This window comes from Chinchilla lanigera, unplaced genomic scaffold, assembly GCF_000276665.1.
Source record: "Chinchilla lanigera isolate Chin_1 unplaced genomic scaffold, ChiLan1.0 scaffold00009, whole genome shotgun sequence".
Lineage (NCBI taxonomy): Eukaryota > Metazoa > Chordata > Mammalia > Rodentia > Chinchillidae > Chinchilla > Chinchilla lanigera.
The window spans coordinates 5,685,005-5,712,476 of NW_004955410.1; the positions used below are offsets into that span (position 1 = coordinate 5,685,005).

General features: G+C 35.3%; 1 long non-coding RNA gene across 1 annotated transcript; it reads left to right on the top strand.

Moving 5' to 3' along the window:
* The first annotated feature begins 4,770 nt into the window (after positions 1-4,770).
* LOC106147767 lies at positions 4,771-27,472 on the top strand. Its single transcript, XR_001232713.1, has 3 exons — positions 4,771-4,866; positions 16,915-17,002; positions 27,403-27,472. It is a non-coding gene; the product is annotated as an uncharacterized LOC106147767 (long non-coding RNA).

The following is a 27,472-nucleotide window of genomic DNA, read 5'->3' on the forward strand; positions in this document are numbered from 1 at the left end:
TATCGATTCTATAATGGCAAATGAATACATGTCACATGTACTGTGCCATAAATAGGTTGTGATAAATACATAATCACATCAGTATCAGAAGAATTCCCTCTGGACAGAAAATGTAGAGAGTACTCAAGTGATCTGACTTCTATAGAATACCTCTTGATTGTCTGTTATGTTTGTTTATTTTTTAAAATTTATTTTAAAAATAAAAGAAGGAAAACATATTAACAAACACACATCCATTTACAAAATAGCATAAGAACAATACAAACAATACAGAGTTACAGACAAAGTTGTAGGAAATTAAAAATGGTTGTTGTATTATTGTATTACATATTGATATCTTCAAAGTGGTTTCTCAGAAAAACAAATAGAGACAGGTAATATTGATCAAAGAAGTAATCATTAACTGTTACTTTCAGTAAAGCAATAGAAGACAGTAGTACAACTATGTTTTGATTGTCTTTTTTCTTTTTTTGGTTTTTCTCCCGTACCGGGAACCGAACTCATGACTTTGCACTTGCCAGGCAGGAGCTTTGCCACTGAGCTAAATCCCCAGCCCCTTGATTGTTTTTTAAAAGGACATTTTAAGCTAAGTAGAACTGGCAATAAAAATAATTTATTTTTGGCAAATGCACAAAGTCCTGACCTTAGGTTAGTATTTCATTATTTGCTAATACTAAGTACCTGTACATCAACCTGTATGTTTTCTTCAGCTAAAAAAATTCTGAAGATATGGCTTTTTAAAAAAGCTCTATTATAAGACTACAAGCCACCCACTTTGAAAGAGAAAGTCAATTAAATGTGTGTGGTCAAATAAACTATATTTAAAGATTAGCCTGATTTTTTAAACCGTAACCTAAATTAAGTTGGATGTCAGAGAGAATGTGTTAGTATTTAGAATACCACACTGTAAGACTGAGGGCGTTTCTACATGTGGATAACTTAATGTCAGCTTTAAGAAAAATGGTGTTTCTTTCTACTTATTAGAACTTCTAGCAGACTGGGGATGAGTGGAGCCACAGGTGTGAGGAGCACGGATTTGCACGTCCTGTTCTGAAGTGACACTGGGGTACACGTGGAGCACTGAACAGCAGACTCCTACAGGTAGAGGCCAGGGTCGGGGCTTCCTACCTGGACTGACTTTTACAGTGTCCATTACTGGGGCCTAAGGCATCATGGTTGAGGAGGAAGTTTCACTGCCTCTGAAGGGAACGCCTCAGAAGCCTCCCTGACTGACTGGCTGAAGGAAAATTTGTACTTTTGAGGTAATGTTTCTTAACCCTGGCTGTGGAGAGGTTTACTTGAAAAGCCAGCTTTGTCTCAAAACAATATCAAGGGCCTTGGTAAGAGTGGTTATTTATTAACCAATTTTTCAATGTCCACTCTTAGATATCCCCTGGTTCTTTAACTTAGAAAGTCTTTATCTGTCTTCTCTCTGTTGCACCTCTGGCGACCTCTCTCATTTATCTTTACGAGTTAGGTGTTTGGGGAGCTTTGCCTACTCCCGCCGTACCACCTTACACACGGCTACTCTGTGTGCTGAGTTCACACGGTGTGTGGAGGGAATATGAATATTCCCTTCCATACAATTTCAGGTCAGGAATCTGAAATGATTTATTAGCTAAAACTTTTACTAATGTCATCCCATATGTATAGGTAGGTATGAAATCTATGTAATTACAAAACATAAAAATGCATAGTTCATATTTAAGTGAAGCAATATAAGTAGGGGAATTCATTTTATATTCTTTTATTCCAGAAGGAATCCAGTATTTGATCAAATATTGGATGTGCACTTATTCCTCTGACTTGTATGAGTTGCTTCAGACTTCAGCTCAGTTCTCTCTGTACAACAACAACAACAATAATAGTAACAATGTCCATCAAAGAGTTTTCTGTGAGGATTGAGCGAATAAATAAAGTACATTCCAGAGTGTCTGGTACTTTTATATAAATTGTAAATCATGGCTTAAAAAACAGAAATAAATCCCAAAACTTTCTGTAACATGCATATACAAATATTCTGTGTGTGTGTGTGTGTGTGTGTGTGTGTGTATGTGTGTGTGTTCTTAAAATGACGGAAGGTGCCGTGTGTGGTGGCGCACGCCTGCAATCCCAGCTCTCAGGAGGCTGAGGCGGAAGGATCACTGCGAGTTTGAGGCCAGCCTAGGCTGCAAGATAAGTTCAAAGCCAGCCAGAACTGCACAGTGAAACCCTGCCTCAAAAAAAGACGAAAAAAGAAAAAGACTGAAGCTTATAATGCCTCATCGAATATATCTCTCTTATCTACCAAGGTTTTTATATATCTTTTATAAGTATCTGTCACTCATTTATAGATTTGTTAACTATATTGAAAAATCAAACACATAAAAAGATTAAGTTAATTTGTAATGTTCAAAAATTAGTTTTAAGAATATTTCCTGCATAAGAGATACGAAATTATGTGCAATATATGTGAGTGAATATAACATGAATATCTCCATCCTATGACTTTGAGAAGTGATGCAGAAATTCTACAGACAATAAAACACAGCAACACTTTTATATACACTTAGAAAATGAAACCTTATTTCAAATAATTATACCTAACTTGTACAGTATAATGGTTATTTTATGTTATTTCTTAACATATTTCACATAATTTGAAAGAAAATAATACTACAGAATTTCCTACATAATATTTATTTTAATTCATATTTTATTTAGGCTCAGCATTTTAAAAATTTCCTTAAATATACTCAACTGCTTTACCTAACACTTTCAAAACAATAGGAATACTTGCCCTATTGTGAAAAAGATTCATCTAAATAATTCAGTTTAAAGGATGAATTATATCATTTACAGAAATGAAAAAGAAAATTCACTGGTTTCCCTTTTCTAGCCAGTTGTATAATGGCAACTATATATAGTTTAAATTATCTTTAAGGACACACAGGCAAAGTAATGAAAAACAGTCAGTTTTACAGATAAAATGAAATAGATATTAAGGAGAAAAATTGGTTACAGAGAAGTTTAAATGCAAGGAGAATATAGCTATAAAACGGCTTTCTCTTATCTCTATCAGGTAAGCACTGGATCTGAGGATTCTCTTACTTATCAATAACTAAACAGTACAACTATTACTCTGATGACTGATAAAATAGTCTATCCTGGCCCTGGAATTATGACCTTGGTATCAGTTTGATTTAGGTAGCACAGGAAAAATACAAGAGACTTTAGTAATCTGATGTTGCTCATACATTGCTGCCAAATTGCATCCTAAGAAGACCAACAAGGATAAAAGCAACATTTCTCATTGTAAAGCTATCACCCAAACAGGTAGCACTATTACCAAGACATGAAAGAACAGAATTTAAAAATTTGGGACCATGTAAAATTACGTTATTCAGTCAATCTAACTGAGACTCTTGAGATATGATATCAGTGAGAAAATTGAGTTTGAGGCAGGGTTAAGTCAAGAACAGGTCACAAAGCCAGCAATTGGCTGGACTATGGTTTCTATATAGGACTGGATCAGTGCAGAGAAATTACAAGGTACAGCAAATCCTACCGATATGCACATTTTAGCTCAAAACATAAGTAAAATCCAATTTCCCATGTGACTAATAGTTTTTATTGGAATTTCAATAATTATGCAGTTCAGACATATTTCCTAATCAACTTTATCTGAAAACTACAAAAATTTAAATAATCTCTGATAAAATATGGTATGTTCTGAATGGAAACATGATGGAAATAATTTTAGAAAAACAAGTGCTTTGAGTTTTCCTGGAATGATTTTTGACCCATCTCTTATTTTCTTGAAATTTCACATTCTGCCAACAAACATCTCTGAGAAGCAGGTAGCACAATGGCTGTGCCTCGTTTTTATCAGCTCTCACCAGCTCTTCAACTGATGCACCCACAGCAGTAGAGTTTAGAATAATCATCCATACAACTGCATTCAAATCTTACTTTTTCCTGTTTGTTTCATCTATTATTTTATAATTTGCCCTGTCTGGCTTCTCTTATGCTAGCTGAGTATACTTAAGATTTCATTTCTTTTTTACTATTGCCTTAATATTTGTACCTCTTTTTTAAAAATATAAATGGTTGTTGTAAAGTTTGCTTAGTCAGAATGTGCGTTCAGATAATATCCTAACACTCTCCCTAGAGTATAAGGCATCTTCGGCACTCCAAGCCCCATTTCTTCTTCTCCCCCTTGGTTGTGGTCGTACATTGATCTCACACTTACACAAGGCTCTGAGAGAATTCTATCTGAATTTAGTTTTGATGATTATTTTATCTCAGAGTTCTTATTCTTCTTCCTTCTCTTTTTGTATCCTTCACACATTTTTCTTAGCAAATTGTCATTCTTTATTAAAACAATGTAGACTGAGGTATTCAATTTTTTTTTTCCTTTTGGTAGGTTTTTAGTGTGGTTTTGAGTTAATCTTGGTATAAATTGGGTTGTTTTTAATATTTCTTGTTGCTATGGTTACCCTCTTTGCACTACAAGTTTTCAATTTTTAAAAACACCCTGTTGTTTAAGATGGGGGCAGTTTGCCAGTGTATTTTTGGGTCATGGTTAGCCCAGCATTGTCCTGTTTTCCCACTGGTTTTACCTGAGTGAGTCTTCTTTCCTGCTTGTTTTTCTACCATCAGTTTTCTGCTGTTAATTATTACCTTTTTGGAAGCCTGTTAGACTGTCAGTGAGTTAAGCTGGCTATGCAGAGGTTAACAGGCGTATGCTTGGGTTGTTCTGGTCACTGCCGTCTTAGAGGAGTCCTGACGCTCGGACAGAGTGTGCTGGCCGTCTCGGAGACCTGCCCCTGCCCTGCCTGCCACTCTGGCTGTGGAAAATTTTGCTTCCCCTTTGGAAGAGTTATGGTCTGTTGGTCTCTTTTGTTTTGTTCTGTTGTATCATTTTTCATGAATTCCTTCATGGCCTTAAGGAAAAGCTGTTTGTTGCTCTTATCCCTGCAATCCAACCTTCTGTTTCTGGATAGGAACTCATTTCTGCTTTAAATGTTGAAGTAAACCTTGTGTTCTATTTCCTGGAAGAATTTATGTAAAATCAGTATTATTTCTTCTTTAGATATTTAGAAGAATGAAACAATTAGCCAGCCCTGCCTGAAGCTGTCTTGGTGAGAAGGATTAAAAGTCACATTGTAGTTTCTTTAACCATCATGTGTACTATTTATATTATCTAGTTGTTTTGACTGATTGTTTTTGTGTCTTTCCAGAAATCTATCCGTTTCATTTAACTTGTCAAAGGTATTGTCATAAAATTTTTATAATCTTTCATTTTTAAACCGCCTGTTGAATCTGTGTTGATATCAGCTTTCACATTCCCTTTGATATGTTTTTGACTTATGAATGACAGAAATATTTTATTTAGTTTCCAGATATTTGGGAATTTTCTAGATATGTCTCCAAAATATCTTTCCTTCTACAACACTATAACAGTTCTCACACACATATATGCACATTTTTTTAATACAAGGTCTTTGTTTATTCAAGAAATGGTGCTAATAAATTTGTAGCATTTCCCACAGCTGATATTTGACTAACTTCTCCTTTTGACATTATTTAATATGATTTTCATTCCTTTATATTTCTTGAAACTAAATCTAGAATCTTCCAGATTCAGGTTTAAATTTTGGCGGGAATGATGAGTATGTGATATGAAATATTTTCAAATATTACAAGAGTGCATAGGGTCTGGTTTTCTTAGTGTATATCTATATTTTCAGCTAATCCATCTAGTATAAGTAGCACTAGCAAAATTTCATATACTTTTTATTGCATCTAATGAGAACTATTATCTAGACTCATTATTTAATTCAAACTTATAAAATGATGATTTTATAAGTTTTATCATCATTTTAGATTTGTTAGTGTGATGTCTTCTACAGTGGAAATTAACCTCTGCAAGTATTTGACGACACTGAAACACTTTATATTATAAAATAGAATTTATTTTCCCCTTTTATTTGCCAACTTGCAGGATGAACATGGCATGACTCCCTAGCAAGGATTATATGTAGGAAAAAAATAATAAATTAAATAATAAATTAAAAATGATCCTACAGTGATAGTCACAAGCCATGAATGTTTCCCACAAGCCAGGTGAATCTATCCAGAGAATTTTATAAACTATCCATTATAAAATTCCATAAGAATTTTATAACTGTATTATGAATGCATGGATTTTAAAAATATATTTCCTTTAACAGTGCAATCATTATCCTTACTGATGCCCCAATTGTCTTAAGTTTGGCTGTTGACAGTTGCTTCAAGTCAACTTCTGTGACCTCTGGATTTGATCTCATGCAGTAGTATTTGATGACATGTTGATTTTCTTGGACAAGATGTTTTATATTCATCTTCTGTATTTCCTTCCCCCCTATGAGCAGAGAACTATTTCTCAAAAGAGCGTGGTTAGTGCTAGTGAGGAATAGTGTGTGCACGTGAAGACACTGGCCCTGGAGCCTAATTGTCCCTGAGTTACCACCGCTTTTGTGTCTTCTCCATGAATAATAGAACTAGGAAAGGTACGCTGTTTTAAAGGAAAGGCTAACAGGAGACTATACTGATGTTTCTAAATCGAAGAAATGTGACTGAGATTTTATACTATTTTTTGATATATTTGTAGATCTCTTTTCTTATTCTTAAAATATTTATTATATCATTTTAATTTTACCTATATTATATATCTTAATATAGTCATTCAATACCAGCATTTTTACTAACAGTAGCATTATGTAATTCTGTTTTAAATGTCCTTGATGTTTCAGGCTTACCCTTTAAGCATACCCCAAGCAAATAATACCAGTTAAAATACTGTTTTAGAATCATGTTAAATACTTTTTGGAGTGCTTATAACACCAAACTAATGTATGACTTGGGATCATTTTTGATTTCCCATTTACTTTTAAAAATTTCTATAAAATGTTTAAAATATATCTAATTAAGACCATAAAATCAAATACTTTAAAGAGTTAATAGCGTCTTCATACCTTGAGTTTTATTTTTGCCACTTTTCCAAAAGATAGCATCAATAAAACCTAATGAATTCTGTTGAATTTAAACTAGTTTGCTACATGAACATATAAGGGTGTGTTTGAATCAAGCTTCTGTTATAGAAGTGGTCTGATTTTAATCTAGTCAAATTTTCCCCACCTCTGGTATACATTTATGTATTTTATGCAGTTCCAACAAACTCCCTACCTCTTCTCTCTGTGTTTCTCCAGGGTATAGCTTGCCTAGTGGTTTAATGCTCACTTTTGTATTATGATTTTTCTGGTTCATTTTAGGAGACAGCAGAGAAAATAAAGTATCTTTCCAGTAGTTCATATAGTGTTCATCCATATACATATCATAATACTTTGGGAAAGATGGTAAATTTTACTCCCAAAGTTTCTGTAGTAAAGAAAACTTTTAAATTGTATTTAATTCATTAATTCTCAGACTTATTTGATCACTTCATTTTTGCTTTTCTGTACTTCTCTAAGTGATTTACGTGAGAGCCACTGTACCGTGTGAGTCAAACAGTGACAAGCAAACTATTTTTCCTACATATTTCCCTCTTTGTTATCAAGTGAACATTATATAATTTCTACATCACAAAATACAAATAAATAGGAGTTTATCACTACTCTTATTGCAATTTATGTGTTATATTTTTAAGTGGTACATAAGGTACATGTGGAATCCTACTTCTGTAGTAAATGTTACCCTCGGTTTAACATTTTGAATCTTCCTGTGTAACAGGAACTGTATAGCTGCATTTCCTCAGACAACCCAGGGCCACTTTCTTTTCTTCCAATGCAGTGAGGTCAAGAGAAAGCTGTACATAAATGCTCATCAGATACCCTGAAATGCATGCTAAGGAGCAGAAATTAAAGACCCAGCCCCTTCTTCACAGCTGTAGATTTGGAAACTAATCAGCAAAAATGTAGAATTAGTAATTTCATGAAATTTATTTTGTCTGCCATCAAATATAGCAAAGAATTTGTCAGTAGAAGTGAGAATTCACTGGTGAGAGGGGGATTGTAGCTGGCAAATGCCGGGAGATCAAGGGCAGCGGAGCAGGAGGCAGGGACAGGGCTGTGCGGGGAACAGCACCCTTGAGGCTGCAGATACAGCTCCTTGGCTTCCTGAGCTACTTGGAGTTGCCTTCCTGTCTGCAGCGGTATTTAAAAATTGATTTGGGAAAAACTAATGAAATACTAATGATTGCTACATCTTAGCTCACAGTCTATAATAACTATCAGAATTGACATCTATGTTGTTTCCACCACGGTGCTTTGGTTTCAAACCACATTATCCCTAATTCTCACTCAAATGAGTGATTTAGCAAGGAGCAGCCCCATTTACTAAGGAGTAAAAACAGCAGAGAGACTAAGTACCTCGGACTAGATACCATTAACAGTTTTGTTTGAACTTATGAATACATGTGCTTATATTGACACATAGAAGTTGCACACACTGCTGGGGTAGAATGCAGCATTTCAGGGTGTGCATACAATGTGTAATGGTCTGATGAGGGTACTGACAGCTCTGTCACTTCAAACCTGCCCTTTAGGAAAGCATGTCTTAAGCCTAGGCATATTGGGCTCAAAATTGAAGCTCTTTGCATTTCAATATGAATCTCATCAATATTTCTTGTTTGTGTTCCTAGAAAAACTCTAGGGGATAGGTTTGATTAATTAATTAATTTATTTATTTCACAGAAGTGCAATCACTGATAAACATAAATACCCAGATCAGAGACACTGAGTGCATTCCTCTCTCAAGGAACTCATAATATATGTGTGTGTGAGTGTGTGTGTGTGTGTGTGTGTGTGTGTGTGAATGTTTTACTTTCAAATTCAACTTTATAGAACCTTTTTCTACTAAGTTCAAAACTTACTATATCAAAGAAAATAAAATATACTGCTAACTTTTAATACAAAATGAAAACTCCTGGATTCAAATAGCAGAAAGGCATTAACATACTTCTCATTTTTAAGGGTCAGCCTAAGAAATGATTCATAGAAAGATATGGGAGATGTGAACTGGAACCCCATGTCTTTATTCATAAGACTGAGAACAATTAATATTCTTGTGGGAAAGATAAAGGGATAGTAGTGTTCATTTTTCAGGTATTACTATGTGTTTATATTAAAGCCAAGTATAAATACTTGAAAGTCATTAAATATAAAATTATATCAGTTAGCATTCCATACCCAATGTTACATATAATCACAGAAATTTAAAACATCCTTTACTGCAATAGGACATAAAGTATACTACTTTATGGAAAATATGTCAACTTCCTTGATTGCACTAATCATTTTGCCATGTATGTGCATATCAAAATATTATTTGCAGACTTTGAATATATACAATAAAATTGATGAGTGTCAAATTATACCATATTTGATTATTTTATATGAATTTCCTCCTATATATTGAGGAATCAGTCTTACAGTTACTTGACTTCACTTAATGATCAAGTTAATAGAGCAAAAAAGGAGCAGAAAGATAAAAATGTTACTGATTTTGAGGGTCAGAGTGTACAACGTGATTAAGGGATCCATACAACCAAAACAGTCATGTTTTAATAGGGTGGCTACTACAGTAAGTACTGGCCGACATGTCTTATTGTAAAGAGGAGTCAAACATAGTTCACATCACAGTTCCATTGACAAGACTGTTGTTGATCAGATTTGTTGAGCTGCATTCACGGAGAAGAGGCTGAGTGCACCTAGTGTGTTCAGTGTGGCGAACCGTGACACATGTGCCCAAGCACGAGCCTCTGTCATCTCTCCAAGTTTTCTTAAACCCTTGTAGAGTGAGTCTCTCCTCCCTCCACACTTGGCCACACGCCAGCAGTGATACCTGCAGCAGTTACTCTAAGTTTGCATTTTCAAGATTTTATATGCGTGGAATTAATCAAATGATATGAACTGCTGCCAAAGGTTCCCTCCTCCCAGTGAGGTAGAGAGTCGAGCAGTACACGTGACTGTGGATCAGTATCCATTCATTTTTAGATCAAGCAATGTTCAATTGTAAAAATACCTACATCTTGTTTATCCATACATCTATTGATGGGTAATTGGGGTTTTTTTTTTGAAGTATTGATACATTGTTTTGAATACACTTTCTATGAATATTTGCAAAAAATCTTTTGTGTGGGTGAATATTATCATCTATCTCGGATAAATACCTAGCATGGAGTAACTGGGTTTGTTGGTAGATGTATGTTGAATATGTAAGAATATTGATGACAGTTTTCTACAGTAGTTGGGTCATCTCACATTTCGTTCATCAGTGCATGAAAGTTTCAGTTAATCTACAACCTCACAAACACTTGGAATTTTCAACCACTGTCATTAGTTCTTGTTAAAATTAATTTTAAAACATTTGTTATTATTATTTGCAATACATAATGAATATATTCATCATGGGTTAATAGTACATTTTATATATACATATGTGTGTGTGTACATATATATATACACATATAATATATATATGGCATCTTCACCCATTCACTCCATCCAACCATGGTCTCCTCACCCACAAATTCTAATGGGTACAGTCATACATTTCATTTTTTTGTCTCAATAGCACTTTTTCAACAACTAATATTTGCAGTTTTTCATTTGCTTCTTTATGAGGAATATTTCTGTAAGGCACAGGTTCAAATATTTTGTATAGCTTTTTACTGGATTTAATTTGAAAACTGTACAACTCATTTGTCTATTATTGTCATGGTGTAGGACTTCTTATGTATTCTGCACATAAATGCTGTGTTGGTTACACGTGTTGAAGATACAGTCCCTCTCAGTGCTGGCCTTTCCCTTTCTTAAATGGTGTGTTCTGAGAAAGAATAACAAAAGAGTAACTTCCCTAAAATCTAACTCATCATTTTAATTTGCTTTATACGTCTCATCTGAAAAATCTTTACCTTTTTCAAGATCATACTAATAGCTTACTCTAGTATTTTTTCTTTCAGCATTACTATTCTTTTAATTTATGCATGAGAACTAGTCTGTTAACTTATTGACTTATTCTATTTCAAGTTAATGTCGGTACACGGCAGGAGGTAAGGATGATGTCTGTTTTCTGTCCCATACAGCTACCTGGTCTTTGTAGCACCAATTTTGCAAAAGACTTCCTTTTCTGCATTCCATGGCCTTGAAAACTTTCTCAAAATTCAGGTGATTGTAAGTCAATTGGTCAGTTTTTGACTCTTATCTGTTTTAATAATTTTTAATAATTTTTATGACCATTCTTTAAAAAATACTATACTCTCTTGGCTAGAGTATCTTTGCAAAGAGACTGTAAATCAGGCAGTATAATTGGGCATGGAGACCCTAACTGTGACTCTAGCACTCAGGAGGGTGAGGTAGGAGGGTTGTGAGTTTGAGACCAGCCTAGGTTACATAACAAGTTTAAGGCCAGTCTGGAATACATAGTGAGACTCTGTCAAAAAAGCAAAAACAAAAACTGAACAAGTTTAGTACAAGTCTTCAACTTTACACTTAAAAACAATTGCTTTGGCTATTCCAGGTCATTTGTATTTCCATATAAGTCTCTTTCCAGACAACCTAACGTGTGGAGCATCTTGAAACTGACCTATTTCTCTTTAATGATAAGCTATATCTTCTTGATTTTTTTACTTGCATAATCTTAGATTGCATCTTGGACATTGTTATAGAGACATTGTTGAGTTTCTATCTCCGAGAATATTCCTGTTAGTGATTTTTTTTTTTTGAGCAAAAGTTAGGTCATTTACACTCAAATGATAATCTACTTCTTGTCTATTTGAGGCACTGAATCAAATTTCCATTTCTTCCACTTAATCTTATCTGCAAAATGCTTTAAGTAGTCCCCAAATCTGCAGGAGACAGATAGTGAGCCAGGGATCAGGAAAGCTTACATATGTAACTTGATTTTTTCTGTACTTTTTCCTTTTCAGATTTCTTCCTTCCCTTTTTCAAAAGTATAGTACTGAGGATTGAGCTGCATCTTGAGCCATTTTTTTATTTGTATATTTTGAGACAGGTTCTTGCTAAGTCACTAAATCACTCTGGCTAGATTTCAATGTTCAATCCTCCTGCCTCACCCTTCCAGAGTGCTGGGATTGCAGGCACACACCACCACTCATAACTTCTCTCCTTTTTTGTGAGGCCCTGGGTTCTGTGCTTTCTGCCAGTAGAAATGTGGATGTTGCCAGCACTTTACCTTTCTCAGGCCACACTGGAACTGTGGCCTGCCCAGAACTCATCAGACAAATTCCAGATACACTGTGTACAACTATTCTCCAAATTTTACATCCATTCCTCTCTAAAAACATGGAAGTTGTTTTTTTTTTAACATTCAGGTTACAAAAACGTATAAAGATTTTATGGTTATTTTGGGTTTTGAGATTATTTCGCTCTACTGGCAAAATAACTCTTTGGGACAGAACAATTTAATCCTTTCCTCAGAAGGCAAGAAGATGTTACCACTTTTGAATAGACTCCAAAACATGTTTCTGTGTAGAGCGATCTGACCCTTAGCACAAACAAGATTTCAATAAAGTAGGCATCCAAAAATATGAAAAATTACATTAATGAATCAAACAGAGCAGAAGTCAGTAAAACCTTTAAAAGACCTAAAGCAACATTTTCTTTTCCAAGTGGATGTGTAGTTTGGAGGTCTTTGAACTGGATTTTGTTTTGATTGCTGTCCCTTCCCTACCAAATGGCACAGTGAAAGCTGTGCCTTGTGACAGGCAGAAAGAATGGCAGATGAACATACGGCTCTCAGGAGGCTAAGTTCTCATCATTGACAACACAGGCAAATGGAAGTTCCTCCTCAGAATCGCTGCCTTTGAAACAGTGGATTATTCGCCTGCCTGGCAAGCGCAAGGTCGTGAGTTCGGTTCCTGGTACCGGAGAAAAACCAAAAAAAAAAAAAAGAAACAGTGGATTATTTTTCACATCATACCCATGTCTAGTCCTAAAAACAAGGATTGCATCAGTAAGACACATTTCTTTACATTACAAACTACATACTTTGTTAGTGAGCAAATAATTGCATTTTTGAAAAACAAAAAGAACCTCCTCAGGACCTATCTAGAATGTGGCTTCTGAAGCTGAAATTAAATTTGTAATTTATTTTGGGCATTAAACATAGATGACTCATAGTCCATTTCATTTCTGATAATACCTGTCATTTGATAAGATTTTTATGGAACACTGTAATGAAGACTTTCACATCAAAATCGTTTGTGGTAGCCATTGCTTCAAAATTTAGGAATTGTTATTGTATTTCATCTTTGTATTAGGTTTCTAGAGGTAATATCTTAGAAGTAAAAACTGAAATCATTCCCAGAAAAATAAATTTTGTGTGACATATTCAGAATAATTTAGTGCCTCTCATACCTACAAATAGTGTTCCCTTCTATTTAAGCTCTTGATTTACATCACAGCATCAACAACCAAAGAAAGAAATACAGATACTGTGAGACAACAGGACGTTTATCTCAATTAAGTGCCTACTATTTCAGACTTACTAAGTTCATGAAGTATGGATGATACTTCCACAAATACATCAGTGTCTTTATTAAGAGTAATGCTTTTCCATTAATTTCCATTTATTATTTATCTTTATAAACTGTCAATTTGAAAGCTTGCATCTGCCTACGTAGCCTCCACTCTATAACTTGGAGTGTGTGTATTTTGATATGCAGAACCTATATTTTTCTTCAAAATTTTAGTTTAAAAAATAAGGGTGTGTGATCCTTATGCTAGAGCAGCATGCTCCTGGTGACACTTTTACACTTTTGCATTTGGATTTGCAGAATTCAGGGCTCCACAGAAAAAAAATCAGAAATGCAGGGAAAGAAGCAACTGGCTCCAGACCAGGTCTCTGCCTTTGGCAGCCACTTTGAGGAGGAAAATGAGTCTGCCTCTCAAAGACCCCAAATGTGCTCAGGATCTGCAGACATGCTGCACTGGGAAATACCGTGCCGAGAGAAAACAAACTAACAAAACAGCAAGACATCATTAGGGTGCTTGATGTGCAGCTCTGGAATAAGCAAACTGTGAGTTGTGATTACCGTATGTTTACCCTCACCCACCAGTAGAGATGGATGCTGTGATTTACCAGGCAGAAGAACATTGCTTTATTCTCAGGCTGCTACCTGGAGGTAAAATAACAGTACTGCAAAGGAGGAATATTTTGTTAAATATATTCCTCTACCAGCAACGAAGCAAAACATTTTTCAACACATTTAAACTCACGTTGATGTTTTAGTCTAGTGTCTTGAGGCAGGTGTTTGTAAAAGGTATTAATGAAAGCAGGTTTTACTTATACCCTCCTGAGTAATCGAATTTCCATGGAACATGTGTCCCTGTCACTCTCTGTGCTGTAACAAGCCAGTGTTTGGAGGTCCATTAAAACTGAACTGGTAATTTAGAGCACTAATAGATGCTTTTGGGGGTTCCAGGTGAATTAGGACCTACTGTGTCCATATTAGAAATAGTGAATACATATTTTTAAAATATTAGAAATATAACAATTATTCTCATATTACACACAAGGAAATAGCAGCAAAAATTTATATGCATTGTTCTCTGCCAAAGATAGACCATATCATTGTCCCAAAGACCACTGTGGAGAGTGAACATTGAAAGTCCACATGAGAGGGGCTGGGGATTTAGCTCAGCAGCAAAGCGCCTGCCTGGCAAGTGCAAGGTCGTGAGTTGGGTTCCCAGTACTGGAGAAAAACCAAAAAAGAAAAAGAAGAAGAAAGTCCACATGAGGGAACAGAACAGAGCTAGTCTTTCACCCATTACAGCATGTAAAATAGCATTTGAAAGATAAACAGAGAAAAAAGAGAGGCTTTAAAGAAGCTCTTTACAAGCTATGGAAGTGTGAAGTTAAAAATGCACGGCTGTCAGACTTGGTGGAGGTGTACACCATCTTCCCACGATCTTACACACACTTCAGACTTCAGCGAATGAGGACACACATACATACACAGTTTGAAGAAAAATAATTACAATCTCAACTTTCCATGTAGTTAATAATAGAAAGTTTCTTTTCCCTTTCGCTTTTGGATAATAACACGTCCATTCTGTACAGTAATGTCCAATGAATGGGGGAAGTTGTAGGAAAGTCACTGGGCTGGAAATAGGCTTGCAAATTGGGCAGAGTTTTATTCTTAAAACTCTGTTCTTAAAAACAAATAGTTAAGGGCTGGAGATTTAGCTCAGCGGCAAAGCGCCTGCCTGGCAAGCGCAAGGTCATGAGTTCGGTTCCTTGTACCGGAGAAAAACCAAAAAAAAAAAAAAAAAACCAAATAGTTAAGTGCACTTAAAGCCCAATACACAATAACAACATTGGAACGCATCTGGAAGATTTGACTCTTGAGTATTTAACTTTATTGGGTGGCATTTCCCCTGAAAACTAATACAAACTTATAAAAATAATATAAATATCTCACAGTTCTCAGCTTCAGGTATCTGAATTTTTGTATAACATGACAAAGAAAGGTTATCTTAAAAATAATTTAACCTTTCTAATTTTTAGATAAATTTGAATGATTTAATTAAACTAATGAAATCTTCCAGATTTGGGTAGCCCAGAGGAAATTCTAAAGAAAAGTGATGATCCTTTTCCCCATGAGTCTCCATGTCACCGGTCCAATAGAGATATGCACCATCTGTTAATCGTTACCTTTTAAAGATAATCTGCTTATAGACTGCCTACTTTCCTGCCTCATGGAATTTTAAGGTTACCCATTAACTTTCCACCATGGATCAGAGAACTATGATTACTTAGATCACCTTCCATATCCTTCCTTTCCTCATACATTTAATAACTATGTAAATTATTACTTATGTGTATAGTTTTACATGAGCTACTTTATTATTTTATGAATTATCATCACCATTCAAGTTTTCTTCTTCATCAGTCCTTGCTTCTAATCCTTTTTGTTTCTTCTACCTATCATACCTACTGCCTTTTGATCTCAAAAAACAGGTAATTGCCTTAGGGAACCTGAAAGATACAAATGCTATTTTTTTCTAAAAACAAAAATAAAGGAAAGAAAAGGTGCAGTTTAGCCTGATGTCATGATACTTCCACAAAGATTTGCACTGTAGGGCACTGTGAATCAAAGATGAACAGGTAGTAAAGAAAATAAGATATATCAGAAAAAAAGAAAAAAATCCCAGAAGGATCAAGATACCATTAGACTCAGGCAGCCTTAGACAGTGGAGAAGTCTTAACAAAGCACTTCCACCTCTGAAGGAAACAACACAATTTTGAGTTTTTGTATGAAATAGCAATACATAAAATAATCTTAAAGTAACTATTAAGAGGATACAACTTCTAAAGGTAAAAGTACAACTCAAAATGCTGAATTTATAGCATCTTGGACATGAATGAAAGTTCTAGTAAAGTAGAAGACAGAGCAACATAAATTACTAAATCACTCGGAACATGACGCAGAGAAAGAGTAAGTGCCGGGAGGGGACTAGACCGAACAGAAGACAGGAAGGGCAGCTTAGGAGGAAAGGAGGGCTGAGAGTGCTTTGCATCAGAGTGACAAAGGCAAGGGTATACTCACAGCTCCAAACACCGAAGGCTTTGAATGTGGGGCAGGGAGGAGTCTCCTGCAGGTCCCTGGCTCTCCTATATTGCTTTAGAAACATTAAGTAAAGAAAGGGCAGGCTCAAGAAAGAAGACTTTGCAACCTATTTTGAAAAACAAAAGGCCTCTATTACCAGGAGCTGGAGAACAGATTGAATTCTAAATCAGAAAGAACTTCTATCTATGACTCTTCTCAGGGTCCAAGAGGCAGAGATCCGGGGCCCTAATTGTCAGAACCAGGAAGTGGGAGTGGACATTGTGTGGAATTAAGTACTCGTATTTTCCTTTGCGTTGCAGGCTGGACAAAGAAGTGTATCCTGGAGAGAGAAAGGGAGACCCCTCAGTTATACCCCGGTTTGCGGAGGAACATATAGAATACTTTAAGGTAAAGTCATAATTGAGGAGTAAAGGCAGCATCACATAACGTAGCTGTTGGAATACAAGGGCTGTCAGTCTTAGAAGGCATGCCAGAAATCCAGAGAGAAGTCTGCCTCTCTGTCTGCGAGCCTGACACGGAGTCCTGGAGCTTGACAGAAACAGGGAGGTGCTGGGTGTGGTGATGCTTGCCTGTAATCTCAACACTCTGGGAGACTGAGGCCGGAGAATTATAAATTCAAGGCTGGCCTGGGCAAATTAGCAATCTAGGGAGACCCTAACCTCAAAATATAAAAACAAAAGGAAAGGCTGGAGATGTAATGTAGCTCAGTGTGAAGGCCTGGGCTCACTCCACAGTAACACATACAACACACACACACACACACACACACACACCCCAAATGTAAGGTGATGTGTTCCTTTCTTTCACTCAGAATTTCAAAACAAGATGGTAGGAAATTAACAGTGGTTATTGTATTGCCTGTTATTGTCAAAGTAGTTGCTCAGATTACCAGATACAGGCATTCAAAATTGATCAGAGAATATAAGCACTAACTGTTCCTTTCAATAAGCTAATAGAAATTAGTAGTATAGTTATCTTAGCTCTCTTGTGTACATATATATATACATATTTTTCCCTTCTTTCTTTTCTCCTTCCCCTCATCCCAGCCATTCTTCCTTTTTGAGCAGTTTCTTTTCCTTTCACATCTACTGTACATGTCGGATCTTATTTACTCTTTCAGTTTCTGACACTAGGGAGACAATATGAAGTTTACATATGTGAGACTGATTTATTTCACTTATGAGTATGGTCTCCATTTGTAGCCAATTACCTATGAAAGCCTCAAGTTTATCTCTCTTTATAGTTAAGTACTACTCCAGGTGTGTTCCTTTAAGTTTTTCCCTTTCTCCTTTGGTATCTACACAAAACTGGGGTATTAAGGCTCTGAATCCTGAGGCAGTCAGCCAGCCTTGTTCATGTCCACCTCCCCTCGAGCCCTGTCTCTGCAGAAGCCTACCCTCCCTCCCGGGCTGTGTGTAGTCATTCCTAGGAAGGATCCACAGGTTCGTATTTTCATTTGGTTTTGTTTTCAGAAACTCATCCATCACAAAAGGTAGAAAAGTTAGGTCTCATACTGAGTGACAATAGCCTAAAAAGAAGGACTAAAGGGAGGAGATGATGATGTTTTACCCTTTATAAATTTGTGATAATTTTGTCTAAAACTAACTTTAAATGCAATATTATTATATACAGCAGAAAAGTCATAATAGTTGAAACCAATCTTTTGAACCAATCCATACGAATCAAAGGCTTTGCTCTCTTCTCAATAGAGTTGATTACATTAAAGTCCAGTGCTGGAATTGATGACATAACTAGAGTAATTATGGGATGTCCAGTCACATCAAATAGGCACAGCTCTTTGATCTTGAAAGAGTCATTCAAATTTTTCAGATTTCCAGATCTTAGTTGCTCCAAATATAAAATGATTATATTGCCAATATGGTTTATAGAATTATTTCCACTTCTAATGTTGTATTTTTTATGTTCTGATTTGAAATGAATTTTACTTTTAAATTTGAAAAAATAAAAGGATAAGCCATAACATTATTGTTGAAAGTATTTAGAAACTATTTTTAAATTTTCTATGGTCCATCTCAACCACAGCATTCAAACTCACCAGTAGCCTCCACAAGGAGTAATTTCAATACCTCATTGCCACCTCCGGCCTTGTGCGGTGTACACATTCACAACAAGCGACCCCCCCCATTCTGTGGATGTGGATTGCTCTCTTACACTGTTTCTTCCTTTAACTTTCTTCTATTTTATTGTAATTTTCCCTCTGTCTTCTGAGCAGCTTTCATCCCACACTCACCAGAATGCTGAAAATCCCTTTCAAATTTAGTCAAAAATAAACTTCATGAAAACTTTATCAGAGGCACAGGCCGAAATCTTGTTTCTTTACTTAGCACTAGTAACTTCTACTAATCTAAAATTAAATACAATCCATGACCATTAATTGTGATTTATCAACTTGACGACAATTGCATGGAAAAGCACAGTGGTGAGGGGAGAGCCATCGTAGCTGTGGGCGGCACCAACAAGCTTGTCTGTGGCTTGGGTGGAATGAAAGAGAGAGAAGGATGTGGTCTCAGTCTCTGAAGAGTTCTGGCTGCTCCAGTGCTATATCATCTGCTACTGTAATTGTTGGGCATCAGCCTCTGTTGTCTTCAGTCTTCACTCATTGAACTGATGCTTCATTGAGCTCTCGGGGCTTTGGCCTTGGACTGGCAGCACCGCATCCTCACTCCCTCTTGTCCTGGACCTTCTGAATTCCTTAGCTCAGTGGATGCTGGATTCTCAGCTTTCTAGTACTGTGGACTCTGCTGCTGTGATCCTGTAAGCTACCTAATAAATCTCCTTGTATAATTATGCATACCTTTCCTATTGATTCTGTTCCTCTAGAGAACCCTAACCAATACATAATCCATTCTTTTGTAGGTAGTATTTATGTTTTAAAGAAAAAAAGTTCACTTATTGAAAATGTCAGGTCTTGGAATTATGATGTATACCTGCTCAGTTCCAATAGCCACAATGCCTGGGGACCCCAAGACTCACCCCTAGGAATTGAGTGGTGGTGATCATCAGGGAGCAAAGGAAAATTTAGACAGTTCAACACAGTCATAACTCATGAGCATACCTAACCAAATTCTAGGACCATTTAAAGGATAGTGGGTCAGACTCATTCTTTGACCTGACTGTGAGACCAGCTCATCAACACTTTCAAGGTGGTGCATTCCTGAAAGGTCCATCACTCACCATATTTCCAATCCAGAGTTATGCCTATACTATTTTAGGTGTCTTAACAAACTACACCTTCATGTACATTAGTGTCACAAGCACTTACCCAACTTAAAATATAAAACAAACAGCAATAGCATGATTAAGACAGAATGTATGCAAAAGAAATTCTTGCTGTATTAAAGACAAAAGGGGGTTCTAGGGTTTCAACATCCCAAGACAAAGGGTTGTGAAACTGTATGAGATAATTATTTATTAATGTTTTTAATTGATTTCATTATTATCCCACAAAATTTAGAATAATTACTTCCTGTATACCATCATTTTGAAACAATTCAAAAAACAAAATAACTCTATGATATTTAACTAAATAGATAATTGCTTAAAACAAAAGAATTTAAGAATAATAATGGTACAGAATTTATGTGAAAGGAATATATTAATTTTTCTTGCACTTCTTGATGTTAAAAATGAAGTTGAATTTTGTTTTTAATTCATAAGAGGCTTTGTCTCAAATACTAATTATATGATTTGCTTGTGACTAACAAAGTGTTGAATCATTATGGTTAATTTTATATTTTAAAATAACGAGGTTTGACCCTTGTGGGAGTGATGCTGAGCCTCAGACGGCTTTGGGGTCCCTGGTGAACTATGCCCCACACCCACACCATCTTTTTTTTTCCTAGTTTGATTATGCTTTTCTTTTTTTTATTTTAAAAATAAAAGGAGGAAAACATTAACAGACAGATAACCTTTTACAAAATAGCAAAAGAACAGTACAGACAATAGAGAGTTACAAAGTGGTAGGAAATTAACAATGCTTGTTGTATTACATATTGATGTAATACAATATGTAAACGTTTGTCTTCAAAGTGGTTTGAACTTTGTCTTCAAAGTGGTTTCTCATGAAAACAGAGAGAGACATGCAATATTGATCAATCAAGGACTCATTGACAGTTTCTTTCAGCAAAGAAATAGAGGACAGTAGAACAACTATGTTAACTTTCCTGTATATACATACATACAAAATTTCTCCTTCTTTCCCTTCTCTTTTCCCACATCCCAGTTGCCCTTTACCTTTGAGTGCTTTCCTATCATTTCACAATGTCTATCATACCTCCTAGTTTAAATTAACTCTTTCAGGTTTTACACTAGTGAAACAATGCGGTGCTTGCACATGTATGTCTGATTTATTTCACTTGTGAGTATGGTCTGTAGTTGTGACCATTTACCTATAAAAGTCTCAAGTTTATCGTTCTTTATAGCTGAGTACTATTCCATTCTATAAAAGTACCACAATTTTCTTATCCAATCCTCAGTGGATGGACATTTGGGTTGCTTCCACAATTTAGCAATTACAAATTGTGCTGCTATGAACATAGGTGCACGTATATCACTGTGATATGAAAAGCCCACCCACACCATCTTGTGAACAAGGGTGATCCTTCGACAGCTTTGGGAGCCTTGGTAAGATGCCCCCACACCCCACTATCACAGGAGCAATGCTGAGCCCCAGAGGGCTTCAGGAGACGTGATTACCTGCTCCCTACCACATCACTATTGTGGGCAGGATGCTGAGCCCCAGAGAAATTTGGGAGCCCTGGTGAGCTGTGTCCCATTTCCCTACTATCACAGGAGTGACAGTGAGCTCCAGTGAACTTCAGGAGTTTCAAAAATGTCAAAATGAAAGAGCAAAATGCAACCTCAGACCTCCAGCCCATCCAGAACAAGTACAGGAAACATTCATATAGAAGAATTTGGAAGTCGCACACTTGAAATTTCAGAAATGATAGCAACTGAAGTAAAAAAAAAAATAAATAAATAAAAAACAACAACAACAACAACAAAAAAAAACTCCATCAGGCCATAGAAGAAATCTGATCAGAAATAACCTCTTAGGTAAAAAAATAAGTGACAACAATAATGGAAGAATTGCTCAGCATATCTAAGGAAGACATAGATTAAAAAATAGAGAATAGAAAAATGATGGAAACACTGAGTAAACAATATAGGAAAGAATTAGAATGCAAGAAGCTGGCTCAAAGAGATATCCAGAAAATTAAAAATTTTATTGAAAGCTGACAAAACAACTTGAGCTAAACTGAAGATACACTTTCAGACCTTGAAAACAGCATTGCAGTTAGTGGTCCTCAAAAGAAAGCTCTCTTAAAAATAACAAGGAACCAGGAAATAACAATTCAGCAGCTGCGAGTTGGTGCAATGAGAAATAATATAGGACTGATAGGTGTCCACAAAAGAGCAAGAATCAACATGGGTGACAAGAAAAGACTATTTGCAGAAGTAGTAGTAGAAAATTTCCCAAGCATGGGAGATGAATCCGACATACACTAAGTGAGGCATATAGAACTCCAATTAGCCATAATCAAATTAAATCTACACCCAGATACATAATAATCAAGATTAAAGAATTTCAGCAAAAGAATAGAATACTAAAAGCTGTTAGAGAAAAGAAACAAATCCCTATAGAGGAAAGCCCATTAGAATCATGGAGGATTTCTCAACACAAACCATCAAGAAGAGCTTGGAGTGAAGTATTTTAGGTCCTGAAAAAAACAACTTCTAACCCAGATTGATGCACCCTGCAAAACTATCTTTCTAAATCAATGGAAAAATAAGATATTTCCATGGCAAAGAACAATTGAAGAAATTCATGACTACCAAACCAACCTTAGAAAGGCTACTGCAAGATATTCTAGAGAGGGAAATGATCACAACTTGAAAAACAACAACAGAAAGGAATCTCCAAGCAGAACAAGACCTTAAACAGAGGGGAAAAGTAGGGAATCAACAGTGGGAAAAAAACATCATAAAGATAAGCCAATACATATCAGTTATGGCCATCAATGTAAATGGCCTCATTTCACCAATCAAAAGAAGCAGACTGGCAGAGTGGATTAAGAAACAAAATCCAAAAATATGTGCTATACAAGAAACACATTTAACATAAAAGAGAATTCACAAACTGAAAGTCAAAGGATAGAAAACAATACTCCATGTGACAAGAATCTAAATAAAAGCGGGGATAGCTTTTCTGTTTGTGGTCAATATGAACTGCAAACCAAGAATAATCAAAAAGGATAAAGAAGGTCACTACATACTTGTTATGGGAAAACTGCAAGAGGAGAAGATAAATTCATAAATATATATGAACTAAATACAGGAGTATCCAATTACATAAGACAAATTTTAACAGACATGAAAAATCAAATAAGCAATTACACAATTGCAATGGAGGACTTTAACAGCCCATTGTCACAAACAGATAGATCAACTAGGCAAAATATCAGCCAGGAAATAACAGAACTAAACCAAACCTATGAACAAATGGACTTACAGAGTGTTCCTTGCAACAAAATCAGAATACACATTCTTCTCACCTGCATGTGGAAATTCTCTAAAATAGACTATATACCAGCACATAGAACATGCTTATGTAAATGCAAAGGGATTGACAATATCTGATGCCTATTATCTGATCATAGTGCAATGAAACTGGAATCTAATGACAAGAAATCACAAAAACTCCATAAACACATGGAAATTAAATAACATCCTCCTGAACAACCAGTGGGCACAGATGAAATTAAAGAAGAAATTAAACAACATTTACAATAAAATGAAAATGCAGATACAACTTTCCAGAACCTGTGGGACATAGTGAAAGCAGTCTAAAGAAGGAAAATTGTTGTGGTGAATTCTCAAATCAGGAAAACAAAACAAGCACAGATAAAATACCTTATGCTGCATGTAAAGCTTCTAGAAAAAGACGAGCAACTCAAACCCAAAGCCCAAAGAAGGCAGGAAAGTATAAAGATCAGAGCATAAAATTAATGCAATGGAGACTAAGAAAACAATACAAAGAATTAATGAATTGAAGAGTTTGTTCTTTGAAAGAATAAATGAAATTTATGAGCCTCTAGACAATCTTATTGAAAAAGGAAAGAAAAAACTCAAGGTTATGCAATAAGGAACAAAAAAGGTGAAATCACTACAATTCCTATAGAAATGCAGAAGATCATTAATATCTACTTCAAAAATCTTTACTTTCACAAGATGGAAAACACAGAAAAAGTGGACAGATTGCTAGGTATATATGATTTACTAAAGCTGAATCAAGAAGATATAAAATTTCTAAATAACCCACTATCAGTCCATGAAATTGAAAATGTAATTAAAGACTTTCCAACAAAGAAAAGCCCATTTCCTGATGGACTCACAACTGAACTCTACAATAAATTTAGAGAAGATTTAATGCCAATTCTTCTCAATCACTTTAATGAAATTGAAAGGGAAACAATTCTCCCTAACTCATTCCTGGAAGCAAATATTACCCTGATACCAAGACCACAGAAAGACCAAGCCAAAAAGGAGAACTACATACCAATCTTGGTAATGAGCATAGATGCAAAAATCCTCAGTAAAATACTTGCAAACAGAATTCAGCAAATCATCAAGAAAATTATGAATCTCAAGTGGGATTCATCCCAGGAATGCAGGCATGGTTCCATATACACCAATTAATAGATGTAATACACCATATCAACAGAGTCAAAGAAAAAAATCACAAGATCATCTCAATAGATGAAGAAAAAGCTTTTGAAAAAGTCCAATACTCATTTACAGTAAAAACTTGACAGAAAATCAGAATAGATTGTCTTTACCTCAATCTGATCAAAGCCATCTGTAACAAACTAACAGCCAGCAACATATTATATGGACAAAAACTGAAAGCTCTCACTTTAAAATCAGGAACAAGACAAGGATGTCCACTGTCACCACTCCTATTCAATATACTTCTGAAAACGTTAGCCAGAGCAATTAGACAAGAAAGAGAAATAAAAGGAATAAGGATTGGAAAAGAAGAAGTGAAATTACATTATTCATAGGTGACATGATAGTCTACAGAGAAGACTCCAAAAACTCTACCAAAAGACTTGTAGAATTAACAACTGATTTCAGTAGTGTAGCTAGATAAAAAGTCAACCTCAAAAATCAATAGCATTCTAGTACATAAGCAACTAACACACTAAGAGAGAAATTAGGGAAACAACACATTTCACAATAACATACAAAAAAATGAAATACTTAGGAATCAATGTAATGAAGGAAGTGAAAGATCTATACAGTGAAAATTACAGTACTCTTTAAAAATGGATTGAAGAGGATTTCAGAAAATACAAAGACATTCCTTGCTCATGGAACCAATATTATGAAAGTGGCCTTACTCCCAAAGTTGTTATACAGATTCAATGCAATCCTGATTAAAATATCATTAGTGTACCTCACAGATCTAGAGAAAATGTTCCTAAAATTCATCTGGAATGAAAAGATACCTAGAATAGCAAAAGCAATCCTGGGTAACAATGGAAAGGCAGGAAGCATCAAAACCCTGGACTTGAAAGTATACTACAAAGCTGCTGTGATAAAACTGACATGGTACTGGCAAAAAGAAAGGCCTGAGGATCAGTGGAACAGATTAGAAGATGCAGACACAACTACAAACACACTCAGCCATCATATCTTTGACAAAGATGCCAAACATGTTCACTGGAAGAAAGATAGCCTCTTTAATAAATGGTGCTGGAAGAACTGGCTTTCCACATGCTGAAGATTAAAATTAGACCAATGTGTATCACCATACACTAAACTAAAGTAAAAATGGATCAAAGCTCTATATATTGAAACAGAAACACTATATCTACTGGAGGAGAAAATAGGTAGAAATCTTAAAGCTATGTGGGTAGGCAGAGAGTTCGTGAACAAAAACCAAACTGCACAGGAAATACTTCAAAGAATCAACACCTGTGATCTCATGTTATGGAAAAGCTTTTGCATATCAAAGGAAATCAAAAATAGGGTGAAAAGAAAACCTATGAATTGGAAAAAAATTTAGCCAACTGCCCCTCAGACAAAGGACTTCTATCTAGAACATATAAAGAATTAGAAAAAATCAGGCCCCCAAAATCGAAAGACTCAATCAAATAATCAGATGAATACACACTTCTCATATGAAGAAATGCAAATGCAAATAGATATATGAAAAAATGTTCAACATCATTGGTCATTCGAAAAATGAAAATTAAAACAACACCGAGATTCCATCACACCCCATAAAGAATGACCATCGTCCAGAAGTCAACCAATAAAATAATGCTGTAGTGGGTGTGGGGAAAAAGGAACCCTTTTCCACTGCTGGTGGGAGTGTAAACTGGTACAACCACAGTGGGAATCAGTGTGGAGATTCCTCAGAAAACTAGGATTAGAGGTCTTATTCAACCCAGCTATTTCCCTTCTGGGTGTTTTTCAAGAAGAACTGAAAACGTCTTGCCACACTGATATATGTGCACTGATGTTTGTAAAAGCGCAATTTGTGAGAGCTAAATCTTGGAAACAGCCCAAATGCCCATCAACTGAAGATGATTAAAAAGATGTGGTATTTTTATACAATGGAGTGTTACTCAGCTATAACAAAATATAAACTTGGGGCCAGGAATATAGCTTAGCTGCACACCGCCTGCCTGGCAAGCACAAGGTCCTTAGTTCGATTCCCAGGACAAAAAAAATTTAAAAAGATAAACTTGAGGCTTTTATAGGTAAATGGATGCAATTTGAGACCATACTCATAAGTGAAATAAAGCAGACGGCATGTGTAAACATCATATTGTCTCCTCAGTGTAAGATCTTGAAAGAGTAAATAAAACCTGAAAGGTATAATAGATATTGTGAAAGGGAAAGAAGTAGCTCAAAGGGAATTAACAACTGGGATAAGGGAAAGGAGAAAGAAAAAAAAGAAGGATGGGAAAAATATATATGTATATACAGGGATAGCTGAGTAATTGAACTGCTGATGTCTATTGGTTTATTGAAAGACAGTTAATGCTTAAATCTTTTTTGACCAATTTTGCACGCTGATATCTGGTAATCTGAACAACTAATTTGAAGACAACAATATGCAATATAACAACCATTGGTAAATTCCTACCATCTTGATTAGTGAAGCTCTGTATTGTTTCTAATGTTTTTTAAAATTATTTTTTATTCTCTTTAATTGTTTGATCAATCTTGCATTCTTACATCTGGTAATTTGAGCAACTTAATTGAAGATAACAATATGTTATATAACAATATAATATTGTTAATTTTCTATCATCTTGTTTTGCAATTCTGTACTGTTTTTATTGTTTTCTTTTACTTTTGTTGTTCTTTTGTTTTCTTTTCTCTGTAAAATAAAAAATAACAATGATCATTAATTATGAAATTTAATTTCTACTAAATCTTGTCAGTTCATATAGATATATTTATCTGTAGGCTTATTAAGGAAATAATTTTCCCTTCAAATATTGCAATATATTCAAACACATATCATTATACACATTATTTTAAATGTACTTATTAGAAATTAATTCTACATATAACCATATAAGTGGAATCATGACCATTTAAATATTTTGACATTTATATCAAATTGATTACCTTATTAAAAGGAGTGCTGAGTAAACAAGGGTTTAGCCATCATCTTCTGGAATTTTATCCAACTTTATTGTATAACTAAATACTATAAATGAGGAGAAAGTGCTTTTACTTTTCAGGACATCTAGGAAGACTTATTTTTAGAAATTGCTTGGTGCTAATGGTGTACAAGGATTTCTACTACATGAC